The sequence below is a fragment of the Crocuta crocuta genome, unplaced genomic scaffold (genome assembly GCF_008692635.1).
Source record: "Crocuta crocuta isolate KB4526 unplaced genomic scaffold, BGI_CrCroc_1.0 scaffold120, whole genome shotgun sequence".
Classification (NCBI taxonomy): Eukaryota; Metazoa; Chordata; class Mammalia; order Carnivora; family Hyaenidae; genus Crocuta; species Crocuta crocuta.
In genome coordinates, this window is record NW_027527375.1 from 5,947 (window position 1) to 25,771 (window position 19,825).

At 36.8% G+C, this 19,825-nt stretch overlaps 1 long non-coding RNA gene across 1 annotated transcript; it reads left to right on the top strand.

Annotated features, from left to right (window-relative positions):
- The first annotated feature begins 437 nt into the window (after window positions 1-437).
- Window positions 438-14,305, top strand: LOC144234401 (uncharacterized). Its single transcript, XR_013335948.1, has 2 exons — window positions 438-591; window positions 14,202-14,305. It is a non-coding gene; the product is annotated as an uncharacterized LOC144234401 (long non-coding RNA).
- The last annotated feature ends 5,520 nt before the right edge of the window (window positions 14,306-19,825 follow it).

Below are 19,825 nucleotides of genomic sequence, written 5' to 3' on the forward strand. Positions count from 1 at the left end.
TTACAAAATCATCTATTAATTTAGTAACCTATTTATTAGTAATCTATTTATTAAGCACCTACTATGTACCTGGCCCTGCTGCTTCAAAACATACAAATATGAATATCATATTGTCTTTGCCCTAGGAAAAAGCATATAATCTACTAGAGAAGACAGACCTATAAACTGCTAACATAATTAATATAAATACTAATAGGGCTGTGAGCAAAATGTTTTATGGAAGATTTCAACGACACATTATCTATAAAGTCTTTTTTAGGAGATGATACTTATACTCAGTATGAGGAAGAATAGAAATTTTCCCACTGATGAGAAGAGTGTCATTCCAGACACTTAAGTATTAGGTTCAGGCAATTCAAATCTCTATATGAGAACATTTTAAAGTAACATTATTAATACCAGTGAATACTATTAATACCTATTTAATTTACAGAAAAAGAAAGCACTAAATGGTGGAGACCATTCAGCTTCTGCAAATTCAGTATCTTCTCTTAACCCTGTGAAAGAACATGGTGTGTTGTTTGAATGCTCACCTGAAAAGTGGACGGATCAGAGAAAAGCACCACCAGTTATGGCTTACTGGGTCGTAGGGTAAGCAGGGGAAAAAGATATTTGAAAGTGAAATAAAATGTTAGAAAAGCAGTAAAAGTGATAAACATTTTAAGATGTAGGCATGGAATTATTAATCCAACCATAATATTTTAAAAGACTTTAGAATTTCATTTTATTTACTGTTTCCTTTAAATTCTTCCCAAGCCTTTCTCTTTTCACTTTTTAGTTTTTTAAATATATTTTTAGGGGCACCTGGGTGGCTCGGTTGGGCGTCCGACTTTGGCTCAGGCCATGATCTCATGGTTTGTGGGTTTGAGCCCCGCAAGAGACTCTATGCTGACAGCTAGCTCAGGGTCTGGAGGCTGTTTTGAATTCTGTGTCTCCCTCCCTTTCTGACCATACCCTGCTCATGCTGTCTTTCTCTCAGAAATAAATAAAACATTAAAATGTATATATTTTTTAAATTTAAGGGTAATTAACACACAGTGTTATATTAGTTGTAGGTGTATAATATAATGATTCAACAACTGTATACATTACTCAGTGTTCATCATGGTAAGTGTACTCCTGATCCCCTTTACCGGTTTCATCCATCTCCCCCCCACCTCTTCTCTCTCAGCACTGATATGTTCTCTGTATTTAAGAGACTGTTTTTCAGTTTGTCTCTTTTTTTTCTTTGTTTTGTTTCTTCAATTCTACATATGAGTGAAATCATGTGGTATTTGTCTTTGTCTGACTGCTAAGTCTTTTTCTATTAAAAAAGCTGATTCTGTTATCTTATAAAATTATACTAGTAATACAACTAAAAGATAATGATTTCACAGTTTTACTATTTCCTATCTTCCATCCCTACTTCTGTTCTTCCCTCTCTTCTTTCTTTACCTCTTCCTTCTTCTTTCTCCCCACCTCCACCCACCAATGACAAGACCCTGCCTCCCCTAGCCTCTGCCCACTTCTTTCCCTCTATCATTCCTTCTCCACCCACTGTGCACAGCCACACTGCCATCTGTTAAATCTTATTCCTGTCATTCCTTCTGTGTGAAATGTTGTACCTCTTAACCTTTGTATGTCTAGCTCCTTGATATTCAGGTAAGTGTTAGTCTCTAAAAGAGGATTCATGGGTTTTATTCTCAAGTTAGTTAACATAAAGTGTGATATTGGTTTCAGGATTAGAACCCAGCGATTCATCACTTACATATAAAGCCCAGTGCTCACTCGTACCAACAGGTTCCCTCCTTAATGCCCATCACTCATTTACCCCACCCCCATCAACCCTCAGTTTGTTCTCTGTATTTAAGAGTCTCTTATGGTTTCCCTCCCTCTCAGTTATTGTTTATTTTCTTGTTTGTTTATGGTCTTCCTCCCCTTCACTAGAAAATTAGCTTTATGAGGTTAGGAATTATATCTGTCTTGTCCACTACTGGTACCTGCAACAGCACCTATATACATAGTCACTTGATAAATATGTAACAACTGAGTAAATGGAGTTGTGCTTGGCAAAATGTGGTAGTGGGAGGATGGTATAGCAAACACAAAAATAAAGTAACAGCCATCAGCAGTCTTACTTCTAGCAGAGAAAATACAGAATATGCTCAAACATATGTAGACCAATAGGTAGACAGATAGATAGATTTTTTAAAATAGAATAAATTAGATTATACAACCAAATGCTTTGGGAGTGCTGAGTAAGGGGTGAAAACCTATATTGGGATTACAAAGAAAAGCTTATAGATTCCATTTGACCTAGTTTGAAAATGAACTGGATTTGGATAGAACGTTCTAGGTAAAGGATGGGATGAATAAAGATCGAAACAAGGGAAACCATAAGGTATAGCAGTTGAGTAAACTCATTTTCCAGGATGGCAAAGGAATGACATATACAAAGATAAAATGAAAGATTAAGCTGGAAAGCTAAGTGAGGACCATTGCAAAGAGCCTCCAATTTCTGATTCAGGAATTCACTTTTGAGTGAAATATTGAGCTACTAAACGTCCTCTGAGTTGTGGTAAAGAATTGGTGGAAGAGCCGGCTGCTGGTGCAGTGCTTACCCCTGGCCCCTGGCAGGGAGGGTAGCCATCCCTGGCTAAGTAGTGAACTCAGAGGTGCATTGGGAGAGCAGTCCCCTTCCTCAAGTGCTGTGGGGCCTTGAAGGTGCCACGTCAAGGACAAAAGACTCTACAGGCACCAGCCAGAGCCCTTGTGTCAAGTGGGCAGAGTGGCACCATAGGGCACGTGGAGCAAGATCCTTTAAGACATCAGGGTTTGAATCCCAGCCAAGTGCCTCAGAGACGCTCGAGACTGTGGAGTAGGACAAACCAGCTGTTCACACCTGTACGATGCTGTGAGGACTGCCTGAACAGTGGTTTGGGACACTCAGCCAGGGAGGGGAGACTGGGGCATTACCAGTTTTCTCCCCATCACCAACACGGTGGGGCTTCAGGGAACAAGACAGCTCCCCCCCATACCCCCCCGCAATAGAGGCAGGACCCGCGTACACCAAATCCCACCCCTCTGTGCCTGGCAACTTCATATCTACCAGAGCGAGACTGACACTGACTGAACCAGAGGGCCCCTCCTCCAGACCAGCACAGCCACTGGTTCCAAGGCACCATCAGACAATGGCATTTTTAATCTATTCTTTTTATACCTCTTCTGTAACTCCTTCTATTTTATTTTCCTCTCTCTCTCTCTCTGGATTAAGCCATATAGTTTCTCTGAATCTCCATCTGATCATTTTTCTCTACCCTTGTTATTTCTCTCTTTGTATGAGATAAGGCTTCTTCCACCACCACCCCCTTAAATTTTTTCCAGGGTTATTTCAATGAACAAATCAAAGCACACCTGGTGGAAGGTCTGAACCACCACTACAAACAGGAAGATAAAGCAACCAGAGTCACAACAACAGAGAGCACACAACACATTACAAAAACACTTCCTGAAGGGCCAGGCCCAGGACAGTGTATGACCCTTTTTTAATATAGTAGTACTCACAGGTGTAGGACACATAACAACCTATTAAAATATGTAAAAGACAGAAAATTAGCCAAAATGATGAGACAGAATTCAAAGAAGAAATTCCAGGAAGAAATGACAGAGAATTGCTTAAAACAGATATAAACAATATATCTGAGCAAGAATTTAGAATACTAGTCATAAGATTAATAGCTTGGATTGAAAAAAGCACAGAAGGCAGCAGAGAATCTATTGCTGTAGAGATCAAGGAACTAACAGTCACAACAAATTAAGAATGCTGTAAATGAGGTGCAAAATAAACTAGATGTGGTGACAAGAAGAATAGGAGAGGAGAGAATAAGTGAAATAGAAGATAAATTATGGAAAATGATGAAGCCAAGAAAAAAGACATAAGAAAATAGTAGACCACGAGGGGAGAATTAGAGACCTAAGTGATTCAATGAAATGTAATATCTATCCATATCATAGGAGTTCCATAAGAAAAAGAGAGAGAGAAAGGGGCAGAAGGTTTATTTGAAGAAATTATAGCTGAGAACTCCCCTAATCTGGGAAAAGAAGCAGACATCCAATTCCAGGAGTCACTGAAAACTCCCTTCAGAATCAACAAGAATAGGTGTTCACTGAGGCACATTATAGTGAAACTGGCAAAATACAAAGATAAAGAAAGAATTCTTTAAGTAGCTAGACACAAATGGGTCTTGACCTACAAGGGTAGACACATAAGGGCAACAGCAGATCTGTCCATTAAAACTTGACAGGCCAGAAGGGAGTGGCAGGAAATATTCAATGTGCTGAAATATAAAATATGCAGCCAAGACTCCTTTATCCAACAAAGCTGTCTTTCAGAATAAACATAAAGCATTTCCCAGACCAACAAAAGCTGAAGGATTTCATCACCACTAAACCAGCTTTGCAGGAGATCCTAAGGGGGACTCTGTGAGTGGAATGCTACAAAGACTATAAAGGACCAGAGGTATCACCACAAACATGAAACCTACAAATAACACAATGACACTAAATCCGTATTTTTCAGTAATCAGTCTGAATGTAAGTGGACTAAATGCCCCAATCAAAAGACATAGGATATCACAATGAATAAAAACAAACAAACAAACAACAACAACAACAAAACCAATATCCATCTGTATGCTGTCTACAAGAGACTCATTTTAGACCAGAGGCACCTTCAGATTGAAAGTGAGGGGATGGAAAACCATCTATCATGCTCCTGGAAGTCAAAAGAAAGCTTTAGTAGCCATACTTGTATCAGACAAACTAGATTTTAAACTAAAGACTGTAACAAGAGATGAAGAAGGACATTCTACTGTAATTAAGCAGTCTATCCATCAAGAAGAGCTAACAACTGTAAATATTTATGTCCCCAACTTGAAAGGACCTAAATTTATAAATCAGTTAATCACAAATGTAAGCAATCTTATTGATAATAATTCAGTAATTGTAGGTGACATTAATACTCAACTTACAGCAATGGACAGATCATCTAGGCAGAAAATCAATAAGCAAACAATGGCCCTGAATGATACCCTGGACTAACTAGACTTGGCAGATATATTGAGAACTTTTCACCCAAAAACAGCAAAATATACATTCTTCTTGAGTGCACATGGTACATTCTCCAAAACAGGTCATCTACTGGGTCACAAAACAGCCCTCAATAAATATAAAATGATTGAGATCATACCATGCATATTTTCAGATCACAATGCTATGAAACTTGAAATCAACCACAAAAAAATTTGGAAACCTTCCAAATACATGGAGGTTAAAGAACATCCTACTAAAGAATGAATGGGTCAACCAGGCAATTTAAAAAGAAATTTAAAAATATATGGAAGCAAATGAAAATGAAAACATGACAGTCCAAACCCTTTGGGATGCAGCAAAGATAGTCCTACGAGGAAAACACCTTGCAATCCAGGACTATCTCAAGAAACAAGAAAAATGTCACATATAAAACCTAACATCACATCTAAAAGAACTAGAAGCAGAGCAGTAAAGAAACCCTAAAGCCAGCAGAAGAGAAATAATAAAGATCAGGGCAGAAATAAACAATATAGATTTTAAGAACAACAACAACAGTAAAACAGATCAATGAATCTAAGAGCTGGTGTTTTGAAAGAATAAACAAAATTGATTAACTCCTAGCCAGACCTCTCCAAAAGGAAAGAGAGAGAACCCAGATAAAATCATGAATGAAAGAGGAAAGATCACGACCAACAACACAGGAATACAAACAATTATTAGAGAATAGTATGGAAAATTATATGCCAACAAATTGGACAATCTGGAAGAAGTGGACAGATTCTTAGAAACCCACACACTACCAAAACTCAAACGGGCAGAAATAGAAAATTTGAACAGACCCATAACCAATGAAGATATTGAATCAGTTATCAAAAATCTCCCAGCACATAAGAATCCTGGGCCAGACGGCTTCCCAGGAGAATTTCTACCAGACATTTAAAGCAGAGTTAATACCTATTCTTCTCAAGCTACTTCAAAAAATGAAAATGTAAGGAAAGTTTTCCGACTCATTCTATGAAGCCAGCATTCCCTTGATTCCCAAACCAAAGACCTCACTGAAAAGGAGTATTATAAACCAATATTCGTGATGAACATGGGTGCAAAAATTCTCAACAAGATACTACCAAATCGAATTCAACAGTATATTAAAAGAATTATTCACCATGTTCAAGTAAGATTCATTCTTAGGCTGCAAAGCTGGTTCAATATTCACAAATCAATCAATGTGATACATCATATTAATAGAAGAAAAGATAAGAACCATATGATCCTGTCAATAGATGCAGAAAAAGCATTTGACAAAATACAACATCCTTTCTTAATAAAATCCCTCAAGAAAGTCAGGATAGGAGGAACATAACTCAACATCATAAAAGTCATATATGAAAGACCCACAGCTAATATCATCCTCAATGGGGAAAAACTGACCTTTCTCCCTGACATCTGGAACACCACAGGGATGTTCATTCTCACCACTGTTGTTTAACATACTGTTAGAAATTGTAGCCTCAGCAATCAGACCAAAAAAAAAAAAAGAAATAAAAAGCATCCAAACTGTCAAAGAAGAAGTCAAGCTTTCACTTTTTGCAGATGACATGATACTCTATATGGAAAACCTGAAAGACTCCACCAAAAAACTGCTAGAACTGATATATGAATTCAGCAAAGTTGCAGGATATACATTTGGTTGTATATCCTGCAAATCAGTTGCATTTCTATACACTAATAATGAAGCAACAGAAAGAGAAATCAAGAAATCGATCCCATTTACAATTTCACCAAGAATCATAAAATACCTAGGAACAAACCTACCAAAAGAGGTAAAGGATCTGTATGCTGAAAACTATAGAAAACTTATGAAAGAAATTGAAGAAGACACAAAGAAATGGGAAAACATTCCATACTCATGGAATGGAAGAACAGATAAAATGTTGATATTACCCAAAGCAATCTATGCATTCAATGCAATTCCAGTTAAAATTGCACTGGCATTTTTCTCAGAACTAGAAAAACAATCCTAAAATTTTTATGGAATCACAAAAGTCCCTGAATAGCTAAAGTAATGTTGGAAAAGAAAACCAAAGCAAGGGGCATCACAATTCTGGACTTTAGCCTGTACTACAAAGCTGTAATCATCAAGACAGTATTGTATTGGCATAAAAACAGACACACAGACCAATGGAATAGAATTGAGAACCCAGAATTGGACTCTCAAATGTATGGCCAGCTAATCTTTGACAAAGCAGGAAAGAGTATCCAATGGATAAAAGACAATCTCTTTAGCAGATAGTGCTGGGAGAACTGGACAGCAATATGCAAAAGAATGGAACTGGACCACTTTCTTACACAATACACAAAATAAACTCAAAATGGATGAAAGACCTAAATGTGAGACAGGAAACTATCAACACCCTAGAGGAGGTCAACAACCTCTTTGACCTCAGCTGCAGCAACTTCTTACTAATGGCAAGGGAAATAAAAGCAAAAATGAACTATTGAGATCTCATCAAGATAAAAAACTTATGCACAGCAAACAATCAATAAAACTAAAAGGCAACTGATGGAATGGGAGAAGATACTTGGTAATGACGTATCAGATAAAGGGTCAGTATCCAAAATCTATAAATAACTTACCAAACCCAACACCTCAAGAAAAAAATCCAGGGAAGAAATGGGCAGTAGACATGACTATTTTCCAAAGAAGACATCTAGATGGCCAACAGATACATGAAAAGATGCTCACCATCGCTCATCATAATGGAAATACAAATCAAAGCCACATTGAGATACCACCTCACACTGGTCAGAGTGCCTAAAATTAACAACTCAGGAAACAACAGATGTTGGCAAGGGTGTGGAGAAATGGGATCCCTCTTCCACTGGAACTGGTGCAGCCGTTCCAGAAAACAGTATAGAGGTTCCTCAGAAAATTAAAAATAGAATTACCCTATGACCCAGCAATAGCACTACTAGGACTTTATCAAAAGGATACAGGAGTGCTGATTCACAAGGGCACATGCACCCTGATGTTTCTAGCAGCACTATCAGAAATAGCCAAATTATGCAAAGAGCTCAAATGTCCACCAACTGATGAATGGGTAAATAAGATGTGGTTTAGGCCAGAAGGGATGGCAGGAGATATTCAATGTAATGAACAGAAAAAAAATATGCAGCCAAGAATCTTCTATCCAGCAAGCCATTGGTCATTCAGAATAGAAGGAGAGATAAAAGTCTTTCCAAATAGAAAAAAAATTGAAAGAATTTGTCACCACTAAACCAGCCCTACAAGAAATCCTGAGGGGGAGTCTCTGAGGGAAATATTGCAAGGAACACAAGATGCTAGAGACACTACCATAAGCGTGAATCCCACAAATGACACAATGACTCTAAACCCATATATTTCAATAATAACACTGAATGTAAATGGGCTGAATGCTCTAATCCAAAGACATAGGGTAGCAAAATGGGTAAAAAAACAAAATCCATCTATTTGCTGCCTACCAGAAGCATTTTAGACTGGAAGACACCTTCAGATTAAAAGTAAGGGGATGGAGAAGTATATATCATGCTACTGGAAGTCAAAAGAAACCTGGAGTAGCTATACTTATATCAGACAAACTGGACTTTAAAGTAAAGACAGTAACAAAGGATGAAGAAGGGCATTATATAATAATTACAGGGTCTATCCATCAGGAAGAACTAACAATTATAAATGTCTACGCACCAAATATGGGAGCACCTAAATATATAAAACAGTCACAAGCAGAAACAATTTTATGGATAAGAATATGCTAATAGGAGGGGACTTTTTTAAATACTCCACTTAAAGCAATGGATAGATCAACCAGACAGAAAATCACTAAATAAACAATGGACTTGAATGACACATTGGACCAGATGGATCTGACAGATATATTTAGAACTCTACATCCTGAGGCTATGGAATTCACTTTCTTCTCAAGTGCGCTGGTACATTCTCCAAGATAGATCACATACTGGGACATAAAGTAGCCCGCAATAAATATAAAAGAATTGAGATCATACCATGCACACTTTTAGATCACAATGCTATGAAACTTGAAATCAGTCACAGGAAGAAGTCTGGAAAACCTCCAAAAACATGGAGATTAAAGAACACCCTACTAAAGAACGAATGGGCCAATCAAGCAATTAGAGAAGAAATTTAAAAATATATGGAAACAAATGAAAACGAAAATACAACAATCCAAACTCTATGGGATGCAGCGAAGGCAGTCCTATGAGGAAAGTATATTGTACTCCAGGCCTATTTCAAGTAATTAGAAAAAGTGCAAGTTCAAAATCTAACAGCGCACCTAAAGCAACTAGAGGGAGAGCAACAAGAGCACCCCAAACCCAGTAGAAGAAGAGTAATAAAAAAAAATAAAATAAAGGGTCAGTATCCAAAATAAAATAAAAATAATAAAATTCAGGGCAGAAACATACATAGAAACCAAAGAAACTGTTGAACAGGTCAATGAAACCAAGAGTTGGTTCTTTGAAAAAATAAACAAAATTGACAAACCTCTAGCCAAGCGTCTCAAAAAGAAAAGAGAGAGCACTCAAATAGACAAAATCATGAATGAAAATGGACTTATTACAACCAACCCCTTAGAAATACAAGCAATTATGAGGGAGTACTAGGAAAAATTATATGCCAATAAATTGGACAACTTAGAAGAAATGGACAAATTCCTAAACACACACCCACTACCAAAATTCACATGAGAAGAGATAGAAAATCTGAACAGACCCATAACTAGTGAAGAAATCGAATCAGTTATCAAAAATCTCCCAACAAATAAGAGCCCTGGGCCAGATGGCTTCCCTGGGCAATTCTACCAGACATATAATACAGAATTAATACCTATTCTTCTCAAGCTGTTCCAAAATATAGAAATCGAAGGAAAACTTCCGGACTCATTTTATGAAGACAACATCACTTTGGTTCCCAAGCCAGACAAAGACCCAGCAAGAAAAAAGAGAACTACAGGCCAATATCCTTGATGAATACAGATGCAGAAATCCTCAACAAGATACTTGCAAATCGAATCCAATGGCACATAAAAAGAATTATCCACCAAGATCAAGGGGGATTCATTCTTGGGTCACAGGGCTGGTCAATATTTGCAACTCAATGTGATACATTACATCAACAAACGAAAAGATAAAAACCATGTGATCCTGTCGATAGATGCAGAAAAAGCATTTGACAAGATACAGCATCCTTTCTTAATAAAAACCCTCAAGAAAGTCGGAATAGAAGGAACTTACTTAAACATCATAAAAGCCATCTATGAGAAGCCCTTAGCTAACATCATCCTCAATGGGGAAAAACTGAGAGCTCTCCCCCTAAGATCAGGAACACGACAGAGATGTCCACTCTCACCACTGTTGTTTAACGTAGTGCTGGAAGTCCTAGCATCAGTCATTAGACAACAAAAGGAAATAAATGGCATCAGAATTGGTAAAGAAGAAGTCAAACTCTCACTTTTCGCAGACAACATGATACTCTCCATAGAAAACTCCACCAAGGGGCACCTGGGTGGCTTAGCCGGTTAAGCGTCCGACTTTCGCTCAGGTCATGATCTCGCGGTTCGTGGGTTCGAGCCCCGCGTCGGGCTCTGTGCTGACTGCCAGCTNTCAGAAATCAGTTTCATTTTTATACACCAACAATGAAGCACCATAAAGAGAAATCAAGAAACTGATCCCATTCACAATTGCAGAAAAAAAACATAAAATACTTAGGAATAAACCTAACCAAAGATATAAGAGATCTGTATGATGAAAACTATAGAAAACTTATAAAGGAAATTGAAGAAGACACAAAGAAATGGAAAAACATTCCATGGATCAGAAGAATAAACGTAGTTAAAATGTCATTATTACCCAAAGCAATCTACACATTCAATGCAATCCCAATCAAAATTGCACCACATACTTCTCAAAACTAGAATAAACTATCCTAAAATTTGTATGGAACCACAAAAGACCCTGAATAACCAAAGTAATATTGAAGAAGAAAACCAAAACGGAGGCATCACCATCCCAGACTTTAGCCTCTACTACAAAGCTGTTATTATCAAGACAGTACGGTATTGGCACAAAAACAGACACATAGAGCAGTGGAATAGAATAGAGAACTCAGATTTGGACCCAAAAGTATACAGCCAACTCATCTTTGACACAGCAGGAAAGAGTATCCAATGGAAAAAAGACAGCCTCTTTAACAGATGGTGCTGGGAGAACTGGACAGCAAAATGCAGAAGAATGAAACTAGATCATTTTCTCACACCATACACCAAAATAAACTCAAAATGGATAAAGGACCTGAACGTGAGACAGGAAACCATCAAAACCCAAGAGGAGAAAGCCAGAAACAACCTCCTTGACCTCAACCGCAGCAATTTCTTACTTGATACATCCCCAAAGGCAAGGGAATCAAGAGCAAAAATGAACAATTGGGACCTCTTCAAGATTAAAAGCTTCTGCACGGCAAAGGTAACAATCCATAAAACTAATAGACAGTCGACAGAATGGGAAAAGATAGTTGCAAATGACATATCAGATAAAGGGCTCTTATCCAATATCTATAAGGAATTCACCAAACTCCACATCCGAAAAACAGATAATCCAGTGAAGAAATGGGCAGAATATATGAAGAGACACTTCTCCAAAGAGGACATCCAGATGGCCAACAGACACATGAAACAATGCTCAGCTTCCCTCCTTCTCAGGGAAATACAAATCAAAACCACACTGATATACCACCTCACGCCAGTCAGAGTGGCTAAAATGAGCAAATCAGAGGACTCTAGATGCTGGCGAGGATGTGGAGAAATGGACATCCTCCTTCACTGTTGATGGGAATGTAAGCTGGTACAGCCCTTCTGGAAAACAGTGTGGAGGTTCCTCAAAAAATTAACAATAGAACTCCCCTATGACCCAGCAATAGCACTGCTAGGAGTTACCCAAGGGTAACCCCAAGGGGCACATGGACCCCAATGTTCATAGCAGCACTCTCAACAATAGCCAAAACATGGAAAGAGCCTGTGTCCATCAACGGACGAATGGATCAAGAAGATGTGGTTTATCTATATGATGGAATACTACATGGCAATGAGAAACAATGAAATCTGGCCAAATGTAGCAACATGGATGGAACTTGTGGGTGTTATGCTGAGCGAAATAAGTCAGGCAGAAAGGACAGATACCATATGTTTGCACGTATAGGAGGAATAAGAGGAACTTAAAGGAGGACCATGGGTGAGAAGAAAGGGAAAAATAGTGGCGGAGAGGGAGGGAGGCAAACCATGAGAGACTCTTGAATGCCGAGAACAAACTGAGGGCAGATGGCGTAGGGAGGACGGGATGGGGCGTGATGGGCATGGAGGAGGGCACTTGTGGGGATGAGCACTGGGTGTTATATGGAAACCAACTTGACAATAAACTATTAAAAAAAGATGTGGTTTATATATGCAAAGGAATACTACTCAGCAGTGAGAAAGAATGAAACCTTGTCATTTGCAACAATGTGGATGGAATTGGATGGTATTATGCTAAGTGAAATGTCAGTCAGAGAAAGACACGTATCATGTGTTTTCACTCATATGTGGAATTTGAGAAACTTAACAGAAGACCATGGAGAGCGAAGGGGGAAAAACTAGTTTCAAACAGAGAGGGAGACAAACCATAAGAGAGTCTTAAAAACAGAGAAAAACTGAGGGTTGATGGTGGGGTTGGGGGAGAGGGAAAAATGTGATGGGAATTGAGGAGGACACTTGGGATGAGCACTGGGTGTTGTATGTAAGCAGTGGATCATGGGAATCTACTCCCGAAGCAAGGAGCACCCTGTATACACTGTATGTTAGCTAACTTAACAATAAGTTATATTTCAATAAATAAATAACAAAATTTAACTTAAACAAAAAAAGAATTGGTGGAAGAAGCATTCCGGCGTATTTGTCCATAAGACTTAGAATCACCTCAGTCACTTATTAAAATCAGAGATGCCTATGGCCCACCCCAGATCTAATATGATAGTAGATTTTACATATTTAATAGCTCTATATTTTTAGTAAACTCCTTGTGATTGTGATATGTAATCAACCAAAGTTGGAAGGAGCATCAGCATAAGCTCAACTCTGTGTAGTCTGATCAGTGATGTGCTACTGTAAGATTAAGCCAGGAGCAGAAAAGGGAATGGTATACACACGGAGAACAGAATTAAGAAGAACAGTTAGGCATACATGCAGATGTGCAGTGGAGCCTTAAATACATTTACAACAATTGGAATAGAAAGATCAAGAGGTATTGAATTATGATGATGCAGATATGTATAGAATAGAGCAATATGGGGCACCTGGGTGGCTCAGTCGGTTAAGCATCTGACTTGGGTTCAGGTCAAGATTTCGCGGTTCCTGAGTTTGAGCTCTCGTCGGGCTCTGTGCTGACAGCTCAGCCTAGACCCTGCTTCAGATTCTATGTCTCTCCCTCTGCTCCTCTGCTTGCACTCTGTCTCTCTGTCTCTCCCTAAAATAAATAAACATAAAAAATAGAATAGAGAAATTTAAAGAAGTCAGGCAAACTATCCCTGATTTAAATAGTTCAGTTTGTATATTCTAGTTTGACTAAATATATCAAAATTTTAACTCTCTAAGAAAATCAAATAAAATTTCAGTGGTATTTCTAGTTGAATACTATCTCCCAAAACCGCAATCGTATGCTTAATGTTTTAATAATAATTAACATTTAGAAAATAAATGGCAGTGTTCGGTAGCTATTGTACTTAATGGTGATGTTACTATCACTGGGCTTTATTGTTATAATAATGACTACATTAATATTTTAAAACCGAGGAATATGGTAATGCATATTGGTTAAATAAGCTTTTTATACCCTGAAAAAATAGAAATAACTGACCTAAGGCATATGTTATTTATTTAAAAATAAGTCTAGCTGTATTTCCCCTCCTATAGATTTAGACTAATCGTTTTTAATTCATTACTAATTCTTTCAAAAACAAAAATTAAATATAGTAAAAGATTGGAGTTTTTCCCTTTGATTTTTGTTTTTTTGAATTTCTGAAATGAGTGTATTCTTTTCCTTTACAGGAGACTGTTTCTTCATCCCAAACTTCAAGAACTTTACGTCTGTTTTCATGATTCAGTCACAGAAATTGCCATAGAAATGGCTTTTAAATTATTCTTTGGATTAACCTTGTAGCTGTGTTTTCTTGATGCATAGCAACTATGCATGGAACATGAACAGTGTTAAAATTGCTGAAATCATACACAAGAAGATAAGATTTAACTTCTCTCAACTGTTCAATTTTGAACATACTAATGTTAAATATTGAGATGATATGCTCTTGGATTTGATGCACTAAATCTTATGTAGTATTGTGAGACTTTTGAAAAGATACTTGATCAAAATAAGAAGGGATTTTTAACTTATTTCCATTTTGGTATGTAATGTTAATTTATTGACCAGTATGAAATAATGTGAAGTTGTTTTAGATAAAATTAATAGAGTAAATATTTATCTTTAAAAAATACACAATTCATAAGTGAATTCACTTGTGTATTTTTCTCAAATAATATCTGGTGAAAGAATCACAAAACTGGAAGATGTGACCAGATCCTGTAACTAATAAGTGCTGTGACCATGAACAAGTTTTTGTACCTCTCTGAGTCTAGAATCTTCATGTATAAATGAGATGACTGCATTGAAACTTCTAAAGTCCCTCCTAAGTAACATGTGCAGTTTGTTTCTCCTTGCCTTCTTGTCAGTATCTAAATTTATAATGTCCAAGTACTAATTTCTTATTAGATCAAATACTTCTTTTTACTTTAAGTGCTTTAATAGATAACTCACTGTGCAGGAAAAACTAAGGAATGAAAATTAAACTTCTTTCTCTATTTATTTGATTTTCTTTACTCTTTCAGATCAGCTCTGTTTTGTCCAGGATATACTTTTTAAACTATTTGTCCATTAACTTTTATTATTTTTCTTTTCATTGAAATATATTCAGGTATGCACACACATTTTATATAGTTCATGAATTTCAAGACAGCTATATGTAAATCTTTTAATGATGTTAAAAAAAACACTGAACAAGTTGGGTTAAAGTAATCCTATGGCGACTTCTGTTAAATACAAATTTTTGCCTTACAAATATGGCTCATTGTGTGTTGGGTTTTCCCAGAAGGAGGTACCTTAATGAGCAATAGTTTACTTGACCTTTAGTAGAGAAAGAAAACTAATGAGATTAGAATTTTCTTTGGCTGTGACAATTTGGTAGATTAAGAAAGAAGGAAAAACATAATACTGCATTTTTTATTACCACTTACCTAATGGATCCTCCTGAAGTCTCAGATGCCCCTAAGACTACAATACTGGGTTTTTTCTTCTTTAGGACTTAAGCTTTGGAAGGGAAATTATGCCAACACATCTAAAGTCAGTTTCTATTTCCTCCTCCTCAGATGCCTGGAACATGAGCCCTCCAGGTTAGAATTAACTGTAAAACATAGTGGGTGTACCATTTGAAATATTTGGTCTTAAAAGAAACAGTTACCTCTCTGTAATCAGTTTAAGAGATTTTCACCCAGGTATTTAAAATGCAAACGACTGTATTTGTCCTGTTAGTGACTTGTGAGCCTTAAATTTAGCATTGAAATCAAGGCAAGAAATTTTGGTTCTTGAAATGTACAAAATGGCTTGAAATATCTTCCCCTTAAAATCACAAATATTGGTCAGAATGGTAGATAGACTCTTAACCACTGCATTAGTTTAAGGCACTGTGTTTTTAAATATTTATTAAATGTCTTAAATTTCTTAATATGTCCCCCAGACACCATGTGCTATTTTAAATACTGAAATTTATTAATAAGTGCAGCTATTAATCACCTCAGCTTTTAAACAGACTGAACTAAAATTTTAGATTTTATCAGAAAGGACTTTTTTAAAATTTCATTTAATGATATTTTGGTCTTTTGAACTGCTTTCGTGTTGTCAAAGAATCTTGAGAGCACTACTCAATAACGAAAATAAAAGGACAAAGTAGACTATTTACCTTAATAAGAGGAAAATCCTTTGTTACATTGTAGATGTATAGTGTAATGTCCATGTTGCAGAGACATTGCATTTTTTTTTAAATTTTTTTTTTTAATGTTTTATTTATTTCCAGGAGAGAGAGAGAGAGACAGTGTGAGCAGGGGAGGGTCAGAGAGAGAGGGAGTCACAGACTGAAACAGGCTCCAGGCTCTGAGCTGAGCCCGACGCGGGGCTCGAACCCACGAACCGCGAGATCATGACCTAAGCGAAAGTCGGACGCTCAACCGACTAAGCCACCCAGGCGCCCCGAGACATTGCATTTTTAAGAAATAAAAGCAAACATCGTGGTTGTCATCTCTAAATGGATATTGAAGTAAGCATTGCAACTAAATCTAGCTGCCCATTTTCCAAAAATGTTGAGATTCACATCTGAAAGATCAATCTATTGGCCAATGATGGCCTATCTGCCATTTTATTGAAAAAAAGGGGACAAAGTAAAAGTGCAGATACCCTAGAGGTATGCTTTAGCAGATACAGAAACATTCTTAAGTTGGATTTTATTATTAGCATCCTGCAAATGTTCCCTTTTACGAGACTATGAATGCAAATGATTATAGAACTATCAATTTTGGGAAATATCAAGTACTATTTTATCAACACCCATATCTTTTAGCCCCCCAAAATTATGTTTTAGATTCAACACCTTCCTCCTTTCTCCCTCCTCTCCTTTCTTCTTTTGTTTCTTTTTGTCAGGTTAGGGTACTGTACTTAGCAATGGAGAGTTTCTTAGTTGTGCCAAGGAACTGTTGATGATGATGTGTACTGGCAAGATAGTAAATTTGCAGTGCCTGCTTTTTTATATTTCTGACACAAATGGGGAAAATTATGAAACCAGTTCATTAGGTTTGTCTGCTTTGAGCATTCTTGGAAATAATATTGTGAATAATTATTTGCTATCTGTGTAAGTTCCCCCAAATAGTGCCTGGCACCGTGCACATGCTATAAAAATGTTAGCTACTACTACTACCACCACCATTTATTATTACTAAATATCCATTGGTTGAAAATCTCGGAGTCAGCTAAATCATACCTGCTACTGTACAAAAAGTTGGGAAAAAAGCTGAGAAAAAAATATTCAGCACTGAACACTTTTGACAACAAGGATGTATACTTTGGATATTTTAGAATACATTATTAAATGTTACTGAAACTTTATATACTAAACTGTGTGAAAATGATTTAATTTTCTAGAGGTGTATTTCTATATTCTAAAAAATTGAAGCTATTTTTGTATTGATAGTCTTTAATAAAGATGGTTTGGAGGGGTTTTTTTTTTTTTGTTTTTTTGTAGTTGTGTTGTCTTTTCATGCATTCAGCCAGCAAATATTTATTGACTTTCTACTCTGTGCCAAGCACTGTTCTGAATGCCGGGGATAAAGCAATGAACAGCTAAAAATGGACCTTCACAGACTTGATATTCCAGTGGGACAGGAAGGCCACAAATAAGACAAATAAGTAAAATATGTTGATAAAAAGCTAAGAGGAGAAAAGAAGTGAAGGAAGGAAGAAATGGGATAGAAAGTGTGAGAAATAGGGTGGCCAGAGAAAGAGTTGCTGAGGTGACCCAAGAACTAATCTAAGAGTGGAAACTAACCATGCTGATTTCTAAGGAAAGCAGAGTGAACAACCCAAAGGCCCTGAGATGCTATACTTTTATATCAACATATAAATCACCGAACTTTTTTTGTTCCCAAAATCAGTAAATAAAATGCAATGCAGCTGGTGAAACATTTTCAGCTCAGACTTTTGAAAAGAGCTGGTCCACAGCTCTTAAAGTAAAAAGCTACATTTCTAAGTACTGTCACTTTTGCTATCTTCTATCAATGAATATATGTCAGAAATAAGCTTGAGGATATGATAAATCAGTGTGCTATAAACACTGTCAACCACAGAGTCAAAAGTGGGGTTGGGGAGAAAAGGGGTCAAGAAAGGAAGGAAGAGAAATTTTCCCTGGGGAGCCACAAAACACTTGCTTTTCTGTCTGAGATACATATGTTCCTTGTGACCAGAGATATTCCTTTGACCTCTCTTGGCACATTAAAAACAATCTTGCATGGAATGTGATTCAAGTATTCCCCCTGCCCCCTTAAATTTCTCCCTGTATGCTTGTTAATACTTTAATATACCATAAAGGAGACCAAGAACTCTTTCATTATTCATACTTTTGCAGATAAAACATCAATCATGTCTTGAACTTCAGTGGATTTCACAAAGGGTTTTGAAATCTGTGCAATGAGAAGACTTTAAATCTTTTAAGCCTAGAAATAATGCTTAATGCAATTGCTTCAGAAAGATTAATCTGGCAGCAGCATGTAAAATGGAGAGATTTGGCCACAAAATCAGTTGAGTCGAATAAGCTGCCATGGAAAAGAAGGTAACACCAAAATGGTATCAGTAGGACTTGCAAACCGGTTTTATATGGGTAATCAAAATATAAACAAAATTCCTGCTCTGGGATTCTGGCCTAAATATGGTTTTGTACTAGTGACAAGTAGTATTAAAAGTGTTACAACACACTTAAGATAATAAAAACAAGTTCAAAAAAACTAACTCCTGTTCTGTAGATGTGTTTCAAGACTGCAGGCCTACAGAGTAAGAGATGATAAAATAGGGTTTCTTTATNTCTTAAGATAATAAAAACAAGTTCAAAAAAACTAACTCCTCTCCTGTTCTGTAGATGTGTTTCAAGACTGCAGGCCTACAGAGTAAGAGATGATAAAATAGGATTTCTTTATTAGAAGCCATCAAACAAGCTATAAAAAAAAATCAGGAGTATATTAGATCTACTACAGAAGGATCTCCAGGATATACAAAATGAAGAAGAAAAAAAAAAGCAAGGTGAAAGAAAATAGACCAAGACCTCATGTGCAGGATAGATGTATATCTACTGCATATTCTTGCCCAGAGTCAGACCTGAACCTGGTAAGACTCCAGATGAATTCTCAAACGGTGGTATGGATACAGATGTCACCGAGACCTCCTCTGAAATACCATGAGATAAAAACTTCTCTAAAATACTAAGACATTACTTGTCTGTTTCACTGTCATTCTCTCAGTGCATAGTGGAGTTTTCCAGCAGCTGCAAGATGTGTGGTATTGCAGTAGACTGCATACAAAAGCAGTCATGTAAATCCAGCTGTTTTTTATTAGGCCAGGCATTTTTAAAGAGATTTTCAAAAATATAAAACAAGGTTATTCTCATTTGTACTGAAAAATACTTTTTATTTAAAAATGTCATTTTTTATATGGCCTATTTTAAGTGAATTAATATTTTTAAATTTTCAGTTTGTTTCTGAAACAGTATCCACACATATAACAAAATCAGAAGCTTCTTTGTGGTCCTAATTTTTTAAAGTGAAACGCGATTCAAAAATAAGTTTGTGAAACACTGTTCTGGAATAGGTCATTGGTTCGCAGCCTCCCCAAGTCCAAGCATTAGTTAAAACAAGATAGCCCTGTCTTATTTGGGCAGTCTGGATTGAGAAACACTGCTCCAGATGAAACTACCAATTTAAATAAAATGCAGAAGAACGAGGAACATGTTGCATTAAGCTATTGGGATGCAATCAGCAAAGCCAGACTGAAAACGTGACTAGATAAACAAGCCCTGCTAAATTCAAGG